Here is a 10,463-nt window from a genome sequence, read left to right as displayed (position 1 = left end):
ATTCGGGATTAAAATTGGTGACTTGGGACACCCTAAAATCTCCCAAGTGGCGACTCTGAAATAAATAAATAAATCCCGTTTCGATTGTCCTTTAATTGGAAAAAACTCCTTGCGCCCCTCGCGGGGGCGGAAAAAGGAGGTGTGACAGCGGCCATGTTGGTCCATGATAGTTGTAAGAAAAATATGAGTTACAAAGTGGTTCTCTCGGGCCAGTACGACACCGGGTTCCAACCACGCCTCCCCAGGTTTGTTGGCGTGATAAAGTGGTATCAGAACAGGTCATATCTTAGGGAGTCTACAAAGCGGTACCTAGTAGAGTCTTACTTATGAGTGTGTTGCACACCACATTTATAATTGAGATGCTATAGGGTATTTAGGAAATGTCACCCTTCTTTTGTTTCCAGATCGTGCCATAGAGTTAAGTCTTAGCATCATGAATACTAAACATGCTTAGTACCTTCTGTATGTACTTTTCTTGAGACAACTTTAAGGTTCCTTCCAACCTATTTCTAGTAATCCTCATCCCAAGCATTTGCTTAACTGGTCAGTCTTTCATTTCAAACTCCTCCTCCAGTTGTTACTTAACCAAGTTGATCTTATTTATGCTAGATCCTGCAATTAGCATATCATCAACGTACAACAGTAAAATGATATAGGATTCATCAATATTTTTTATATAATAGCAATGGTCCATCTCACATCGTGTGAAACTATTGTTATCCATGCATCCATCTAATTTCTTGTAACATTATCGGGGAGCTTGTTTCAAACCATACAAACTCTTCTTCAACTTACACACAAGATTTTCTTTATTAAAAACATGAAAACTTTCAGATTGCTTCATGTAGATGTCTACTTCAAGGTCACCATGCAAGAAAGCGGTTTTAACATCTAGCTGCTCCAAATGCAAATTTCTACAGCAACGATACTTAGCACCAACCTGATAGTTGTTAATTTAACTACAGGAAAGAAGATATCAGTGTAGTCAATTCTACTGAAAGCCTTTTACTACTAATCGTACTTTGTATCTCTCCTTACCATCATGCTCTTCCTTGACTCTGTACACCCACTTGTTTTGTAATGCCTTCTTTCCTTTTGGTAGCTCTATAAGTATCCATGTTATATTATTTTGAAGAGAATTCATCTCTTCTTTCATGGCTAGCTTCCACTTATCAGAGTCTATCACCTGCATTTCTTCAACAAAATGCTCTGGTTCTCCAGCATCAGTCAGAAAAAATAGTAAAGAGAGAGAGTTAACCTATCTGGAGCATTCGTGACTCTTTTAGATTTCCTTTATGTATGTTCAAGAGTAACTGATCCCGAATTTGATTCAAGTCCTGACTCCAGATTTGGTTCTGTATTTGATTCTATCTCTGATTTCGATTCTGGTTTTGATCCAGATTTGGCTTCTTGTTCTTCATCTTCAATTTCAGAATCAGTTATAATCCCTCTAGCCACTTCATTTTCTGAGATTTCTTCTAACTCAACTATTTCAGATGTATGTTTGTTGGTGCTGGTTGGTTCTACTTTAAGCTTTTCCTTGTACATCACATTATCATTAAATGTGACATTCTTGTGTCTTAGGACCTTTAGATTCTGATCATCCTCAAATTGATAACCAAAATTATCATCACCATAGCAAATAAAGAAATATTTTTTGGCTTTAGGATAAAGCTTATTTCTATTATTAAAGTTTACATGCACATAAGCAACACAATAAAAAAAATTCAGATGTGAGAGAGTTACCTCCTTTCCTATCCATACATCCTCAGGAATTTCAAAATTCAGCGGTACAGAGGGTCCCCTGTTTATGAGTTAAGTTGTTGTGTTAACAGCCTCGGCCCAAAAATACTTCGGCAATCCAGAATGTATTCTCATACTTCTGGCTTGTTCATTCAGGGTTATGTTCATCCTCTCAACAATGCCATTTTGTTTCGGTGTTCCAAGAACTATCTTGATCATTCTGATCCATTTTCCAAGAAGAATGCGTTGAACTCTTGAATATCATATTCTCCTCCATTGTCATACTTCAGACATTTGAGCTTTACACTTGTGTGATTTTCAACTTCAGTTTTCCATCTTTTAAAGGTAACAAATACATCAGATTTATTTTTCAAAAAATAAACCCAACCCATACCTTTCTTGTGGAATCATCAATGAAGGTGACATAATAGGGTGAGCCTCCTAAAGAAGTTACAGGAGTTGGTCCCCACACATCTGTATGCACTAGTTCCAGTTTCTCTTTCTTTGGCGTCCTTTCCACCTTTGAGAAACTAACTCTCTTTTGTTTCCAGTAAATGCAATCTTCACACAAACCTAATTCAACATATTTTAGGTTTGACAACTTTTCTTTGAATGCCAACAACTTCATTCTCTTCTCACTCATATGCCTGAGCCTCTGGTGCCACAATATTGTATCACGATCATGATCAACTGTTGTTATAGTATCTCTCTGTATTGCAGTTGCATACAGTGTTCCCTTCTTGAAGCCTCGTGCCATAACAAATTTTCCTTTGGTTATCTTCTACGATCTGTTACCTAATGTTGTTGTATATCATTCACTGTCAATTTGACGCATAGATATAAGATTTTTCTTGAGGCCAAGAATATGTCAGACATTTTGTAATTTCTTTAGTGTTCCTTGTGAAGTCCTTTCCTAGCAATGTTTAGAGGTTCGTCGTCTGCTAGATAAACTTTTCCGAATTTTTCAGTAGTATAATTATGCAATAATTATTTGCATGATGTAGAGTGAAAGGATGCACCTGAGTCTAGAATCCAAGATTCGACTGGACTGTCTGCACAACAAATTAGTGCATCACCGACTTGTTCAGCAATTACATTTGCTGAATTTTCTTCCTTTTTCTTCTTTGGTTCTCTACATTGACTACTGTAGTAACCCTTTTTATTGCAATTCCAACAAATAATGTCTTCGCGGTTTTTCGATTGCCCTTTTCTCCTTGACATTGATCTGTCACGACCATGACTCTGTCCTCTTGGTTGCTTCTCTCCCTACTTTCGGTATTAAAAGCAGATCCTGGGAATCACTTGATTCTCTTCGGCGAATATCTTCGCTTAGAACCAAGTCTCTAATATCATTCAATTTGAGTTTGGCACTTCCCGATGAACTGCTAACTATAGTTACCATTGCAGACCAACTCTCCGGTAGAGATGATAGTAGAATCATTGCCTGATTTCGTCATCAAATGTCATATTAACAAAATTCAACTGAGTTAATATTATATTAAACTCATTGATATGTTTCGTGACAGATCCACCTTCTGTCATCTTTAAGTTGAACAGTCGACGCATCAAATAGACTTTATTTGAAGTAGATGGCTTCTCGTACATATTTGATAACGCCTTCATCAGGCCTGCAATGGTCTTCTCGGTAATGATTTTAAACGCCACATTTCGTGTTAGCGTCAAACGAATCATGGCGATCTAATATATCTCAATCCGCTTTGGCCATAGTCTCTGGTTTAACTTTGGTCAGAGATAAGTGTAATTTTTTCTAGTACAAATAATCTTCTATTTGCATTTTTTAGATTCCAAAATCTTTGCCATTGAACTTGTCAATCTTAACCTTCCCTTCTTCCGATGCCATTTTTCACAAAAAAAATTTATATGAATTGTGCATGTGAATAGTAACGATGATCAATAGTGTCGCACTATTCTTGTGAATAGTACCTGCAAAAATACCATACCTTTCTACCAGAATTACACTGTTTATGCTCAAATATCAGTTGTTGGGAAGCGTGTCAGGCTAATAGAAGGGAAAATATTTAAAAGAGAAGCAATAAATAGCACAAGACAAGACAAGATTTACGTGGTTTGACAATTTTTGCCTACTCTACGGCCACACAAAGAATAATTCTTTATTAATTGAAGAGAGAAAGAAGAAGTTGAGGGATGATCTGCAAATGAAAATGCAGACCCCTTTTATAAGCATTTGAATGTCCTGCCGTAAGCGCTTACATCATAAGAATGCCAACGTAAGCGCTTACATCATAAGAATGTCGACGTATGCGCTTACATCATATATTCATCTCTTTTTGACTTTTCCTTTTTTGTTTTGTCTACTTTTCTTTCTTTCACATATAACAACAGGTTTGCTCCTATCATGATTCAGCTGTAAAATTTGCGAATTGCCCTCCATCTAGAATTTCACCCATTGTTCAAGATTCCTCAAGGACTTGGGAATCATGCCGGATAGCTTGTTGCTGGATAGATCCAAGTAGTCCATTGAAACCAAAACTTCAAATGATTCAGGTATAGGACCATCTAACATATTCATGGCTAAGCAGATTTTGAAGTTGTCCAATTGTGCTTGGAATTTGACCAAAGAACTGTTTACCAGATAAATGTAATATCTGCAAACTCCTTGAGTTTTCAATTTCTATATAGTGCAAGAGATCCATTTAGAAAATTGGAGGACAAATTGAAAATTGAAATATCTTTATTCCTCCATAAAGTTGATGGAATACCGTAAATTAGCACATTGGCATCTAAGTAGAGAAAGATTTTCAAAGCAACTTGATATTTAGGGATGACATTTCTTCCCAAAGCAACTTGGTATTTAGGGATGACAATGGGGCGAGTGGAGTGAATTTGAGCATTTGCAGTTGCGATGAAGGGTGATGCACGTTGAAACATAGTTATTTAAAATTCAGGCGGGCGTGGGATGGTTGCATGTTGAGGTCATGAATTGACTACATATTGCAACGAAACATTGTAGACCGTCCTAAACCCATTTATTTTGTTCTTTTGTCCTGCATTATAAAGAACACCAAACTCATTTACTTTTATTGGAGATTCATAATCTAATCTTTTATTGTTTTGTTTTAAAATTCCATTTCTTTTCTTGTTTTATACCCAAATCAAGCAATAAATAATAACAACTTTCCTCCGTCTTCGTATATATTCTTCCTTGGTCTTCCTTTTTTTTGATTTCTAGTATTCAAATAAGGATAAAGATTTCCTTTTTCGAGTCAAACGATATTTTAACCGTGGATAGGACTTTATATAATTAAGCAGTAATTAGGGATGACAACGGTGGAGGGCGGTGCGGGGCGGGCCCTGTTTCAACCCGCCCTGCCCCGCATAGGACTTTCACCCGCGTTCACCTGCCCCACATCTATACCTGCATCCACTCGCCCCGCTGATTTTTTTTTTCTTTTCATTTGTTAGTTTCTATTTAAGCTTTTGACTGGAATTTTTATTGTGAACAGGATTTAAACTTGGGCTGAAAATGTCGAGGTGTTTTTTTATAATTTCACAATGGTATACACTATAAAATCTTTTTGTAGTAGAAACCAAAAGCCATAAACAACTGACTGGAAACATTGTGTCTATTTTGATTCTATTTAGGTTCTATTTACTTAAATTTGAATTGTAAGCTGTCACGTATGCAGAGGAATTTGAAGTGCTAAAAGTATTTTCAATTAAACTAGGACAAAAGTTGATTAAGATAAGAAAAAAAATCTAGTCAAAAGTTTTTTGTATAAACTATACAAGACTAGAGAACTTCAGTCATCATAGATTAGAACAAAGAGAGGAAGGTCACCTTCCGAAGAAAATAGGATAGCCGGAAAAGTTGTAATTTTGTAAGAAATTTTAATCTTAACCCGCACCAGCACAGAACTGAAAAAAAAAAAATTATTTCAACCCGCTCCGCTCCGCCCTGCCCCGCCCCGCATATATCTAAACCCGCACTGCTCCGCACCTGCACTGCGCCATTGCCATCCCTAGCAGTAATACATATCAACAAATTAATAGTGAAATATCAAAGCGTTGTACTAGCTATCATATATATGACCATTTTTGTTATCTGGAAAAGATGGATAACGCCGAAGGTATGCCAAGGCAGTTATGACGATTGACGTGACCAAAATATGACTTGCAATATTGTGAGGAAAATAAATCATGGTGCATTAAATATTATTATGCAACATTTTCAGCCAGTATCTGATGGTTATATGTCCATGATATGAGACATATAAAGTTACACAGAAAATGAAAAAGAAAAATATATATATATATATCGAAGAAAAGGATGTTGTTTTACGTCAATCTATTTTTTGGTGAAAGACTTGGTCGCTGAAAAGCTAATAATTTTTTTTTTTAAAAAACTTAAGCGGGGTGTTACGGGTGGACATGGGTGTAGGTGCGAGGCAGGTGAACGCAGGTCCAAATACTATGCGGAGTGGGGTGGGTTGAGAGTTTGCCGGTTAAGACCCCTCCCCACTCCTTCCCCCCGCCCAAATTCCTAAACTAGGATCTCTTATCTCTCACCCGAGAATAGGGATGACAAATGGGGTGGTGCGGGTGCAAGACGGATTTAAAACTATGCGGGACGGGACGAGTTTAAGCTATGCGATGTGAGATGGGTGCAGAGCAGGTTAAGATTATTTTTTAAAAGACCGATGCGGTGCTGGGCAGATTGCGGGTCTAGGCAGGTTTATGCGGGGTTGCATAAATTTTCTAGATTTGGCCTATTGTACAAGTTATCCGGTGCGGCAAACCTTAACCAGCTTGTTTAAATATTTGATAATTCATAGAAATAAAAATAAATCATTTTGTAATTTTTTTTTCAAATATACCTTTTAGTGAAATGTTAATTAAGTTAGAAATTTTGAAAAAAAGAAAAAAGTTAGACATTCTAGGGAATATAAAATGTTGTTCAGACAAATATTTTTATGATTAAATTATTAACGTTTGTCACTTAAATAATCATCTAATGAAAGTTCGTTACACAAAAAATACTATTTTAATTTTTGTCACTTAAAAAATCATATAACTAAATCCTGAATTTATATTTATATTAAACTAAACTTCATTTTTATTTCGAAATTAAAAGCATACAACATAATACAGCCAATCAGAATTGTAGAAGTTTGAAGCCACCGATTCCCACATTTGTTTTCAAATTCCAATACCATCGGCAATAGTGTTCTGGTTTTTGTCATTTTTAGTATTCGCTCTTTTTCATACAAAATGAGGGAATCCTCAATTCTAATTGAACAAATTTAGTAACATAGCAACAAAAGAGCCTTTCATTTTTTGGTTATGAAATTGAAAATCAAGCAAAAAATTAATTAAGAAAAACTAGGAAAATGAAAAGAAAAAAAAAATAACTATGCGGGCAGATGAATGCAGGTGCAAATGCTATGCGGTGCGGGGCAAGGCGGGCGGGTTGAAACCTTCGCGGGTTTAGGCGGGTTTGCCCTGCAACCGCATCGTGTCGTTTGCCATCCGACCCAAGAATACAACTTATTCAAACTGTTTGCAACTAATTTTCAACATATGAAAAATAAACTGCAATCACAAAATAAGAGAAAAATATTTTTACTAATTAATTATGAGTACAATTCTTCTTCTTCCTTGATTCTTCTCTCCTGATTATTTCCGTGATTCAAAGGCTGAAACCGATTATTTCTCGAATGTAGGATGATACAGACCTTCTGAGGTTAGTATTTGATCTTCAGCTCCTTGAACTATTTGCGTGACAGTGGTTTAAAGGTAGTCTCTGAGGTCTAATTAATTACAATTCTTAGATCATTAGTTTACTTATTGTCAAATTGAGTCCTTAGTTATTTGCTGTTAAGTCCCTGAAGGTAGAAGCGTAATTAGCTGCTTTCTTTATATTCCTTTGCACTCTCCATTTCTTGAATGAAAAATCAAATTTTATCTTTCGCTTGTTCGGGAATCGCTACATTTGGTATCAGAGCCGACAATTCTCGGTTGGCCATCGGTGTTAATGGCGGAGAGACAGAAAAATATGGAGTCCGGCGGAGGTTCGAATCAGTTAGAGCAACAGATCCAAGCTTTCATTGATAGATCGAACAGAAAGTGCAGCATATAGAAGAACGATATCAACATCTTTGCAAGACTTCGTATAGTTCACCAAATCAGTGTGGGGTTCAAAGGTCGCAGAGTGGGCAACGGGTTGCCAGCGACCCATTCACATATCATCAGTATTCGGGTGCAAATACACATTCCTATCGAGAGTTCTCCGAGGTTGAGCATTACAATGAAAATCCATATGCATACACTTACTTTCATCAGTATTACAGTCTAGCTCATCAGTATCACAGTCCAGACCTAAGTTCCAATTCCTATGGCTGTGAGTATCACTATGGCGACTCACATCCGTACTCTTATCATGTTCCACATGCTTGTCAGATTGACAATAATAACCCAGGTTTTTATTTCGTTCAATTCCGTGATGGTTCGGTAGAGTCGATGACTGCGGCATGGCTGGAGAGCTTGCTTAACTCTAGTGCCAAGCATTTGGAGACTGGTCACCCTTTAGCAAGCGATGAGTCACCAATGAAAGATGATGATTTAGCAAAGGAACATTCTGAAAATATCGAATACCAGCTGTTCGACAAATTGCCCCAAAAGAACGGAACTGAATCCCTGGTTAAGTTTCAGTCTACAAACGAGAAGGAGGAGATAATGGTGGATGTGGTAGGTTCTGAGGTGTTTGCTAATGGAGTCGGGGGTAATTCCACTGGCCTTGGGCAAGAGGATTCGGGAAAAGGAGTCGACACTTTGGATGAGTATAGGGACTTACAATCAAGGTATGCTGAGGAAACTTCAGGTCAAGCAGGTCAACAGGATGGGGGAAAGGTAATTGAAGATGCAGGATTAATTATCATTTTTCCACCAGGTGTTTCGCCAGTTGCTACGCCAGTATTGGGCGCTAAAATTTCTGATGTACATTATACATCCCTTGCATTTTCCAATTGCAATAAGGACCAGGTTTTTGAAATTGATCCAGATGTTGTGAAACCAGAGAATTGGAATAAGGAGGTTCCAGTTGGGATCAAAAGTGAATATGAGGAAAGTTCTGTAAATGAAGAGAGCCAAGTGTTTCACAATTGTTCCCACGAAGATAAAGCTGGATTTCCGGCTACTATAGTGACGTTAACCGATCTTTTCCTTACAAAAGCTCAAAGTGAACTCAATTGCGAGAGTTTTGTATTAGCTGAACTCTGGTTATATGAGCTAGGGGGAAGGTTCTCTAGTGCTATTGATCAAGCCACACGGGTTGATTAATACAATATTTGGATAGACTGTATTATTTGCCATCGTTTCATGATATCATGCACCAGCAATATGAAGAATAAACTTGCAATATTATAAAGAAAATTATGATACAAGGTAGAATTATCTATATTATATTAAAAGCACGAAGGCCCTTAGCGAAATGTCGTTCGCCTTTTTCACCCCTTTAAAATAGAATTTATACGGGCCAAAATAGTGATTTAATTATCTTTATATATATATATGATTAATTATTTAATTTACTTTCCTAATATTTTGGAATACTTATTTTAATTATTTTCCTAATATTTAGGACTTTTATTTAGAAAAGTAAAAAATTACATTGATTCCTAAAATTCCTACCATAAATAAATGAGAAAAGTGTTATAAAATAAAAGCAATTTAGTAAAACATGAACAAGAAATAGAGATAGAGAGAATGAAGAGATTTTCTTCTTCAATTGTGTATTTTTCCTATCTATTACAAGGCCTTTATATAGGCATAAAAAGTGAAGAAAATATGTCATGGAATATGTCATTGAACATACAAATTATGTCATTGAATATGTCATTAAGCATTTTAGATGAAGATCATGGAAGAAGAGTAGACATCCACCATAATGTGATATTCATCATAACACTCCCCCTTGGATGTCCATAGATAATGTGCCTTGTTAAAACTCTCTAAAAAATATTGGGATGTACATAGTTATTTATGATATGCATTGCTTGCTGCCTCATTAAAAACCTTACCAGGAAAACCCAGTGGGACAAAACCTTGGTTAAGGAAAAGAGTGCAGCGTATAGTTACTCCCCCTGATGAAAAATCACTTAATGTCTCGAAGATGACGCATTCCAATCTTATATATCAGCTTTTCAAATATTGAGGTTGGTAATGCCTTAGTGAACAGATCAGCCAAATTATCACTTGAACGAACTTGTTGTACATCTATTTCACCATTCTTCTGAAGATCATGAGTGAAAAAGAATTTTGGTGAAATGTGTTTTGTTCTATCTCCTTTGATATATCCTCCTTTCAATTGAGCTATGCATGCAGCATTGTCTTCATACAATATTGTTGGAATATTCTCTTTCGAAGAAAAACCACATGTTTGCTGAATGTGTTGAGTTATAGATCTTAACCAAACGCATTCTCGACTTGCTTCGTGAATGGCTATTATCTCTGCATGATTTGAAGAAGTAGCAACCATAGTTTGTTTTGTCGAACGCCATGATATGGCTGTACCTCCACTTGTAAATAAATAGCCTGTCTGAGATCGACCTTTGTGTGGATCAGACAAATATCCTGCATCTGCATAACCAATCAATGATGGCTTGGATTCGTTTGAATAAAATAAACCCATATCAATGGTCCCTTGGAGGTATCTGAATATATGTTTAATACCATTCCAGTGT

The sequence above is a fragment of the Nicotiana tabacum genome, chromosome 6 (genome assembly GCF_000715075.1).
Source record: "Nicotiana tabacum cultivar K326 chromosome 6, ASM71507v2, whole genome shotgun sequence".
NCBI lineage: Eukaryota > Viridiplantae > Streptophyta > Magnoliopsida > Solanales > Solanaceae > Nicotiana > Nicotiana tabacum.
This window is presented reverse-complemented; position numbering follows the sequence as displayed.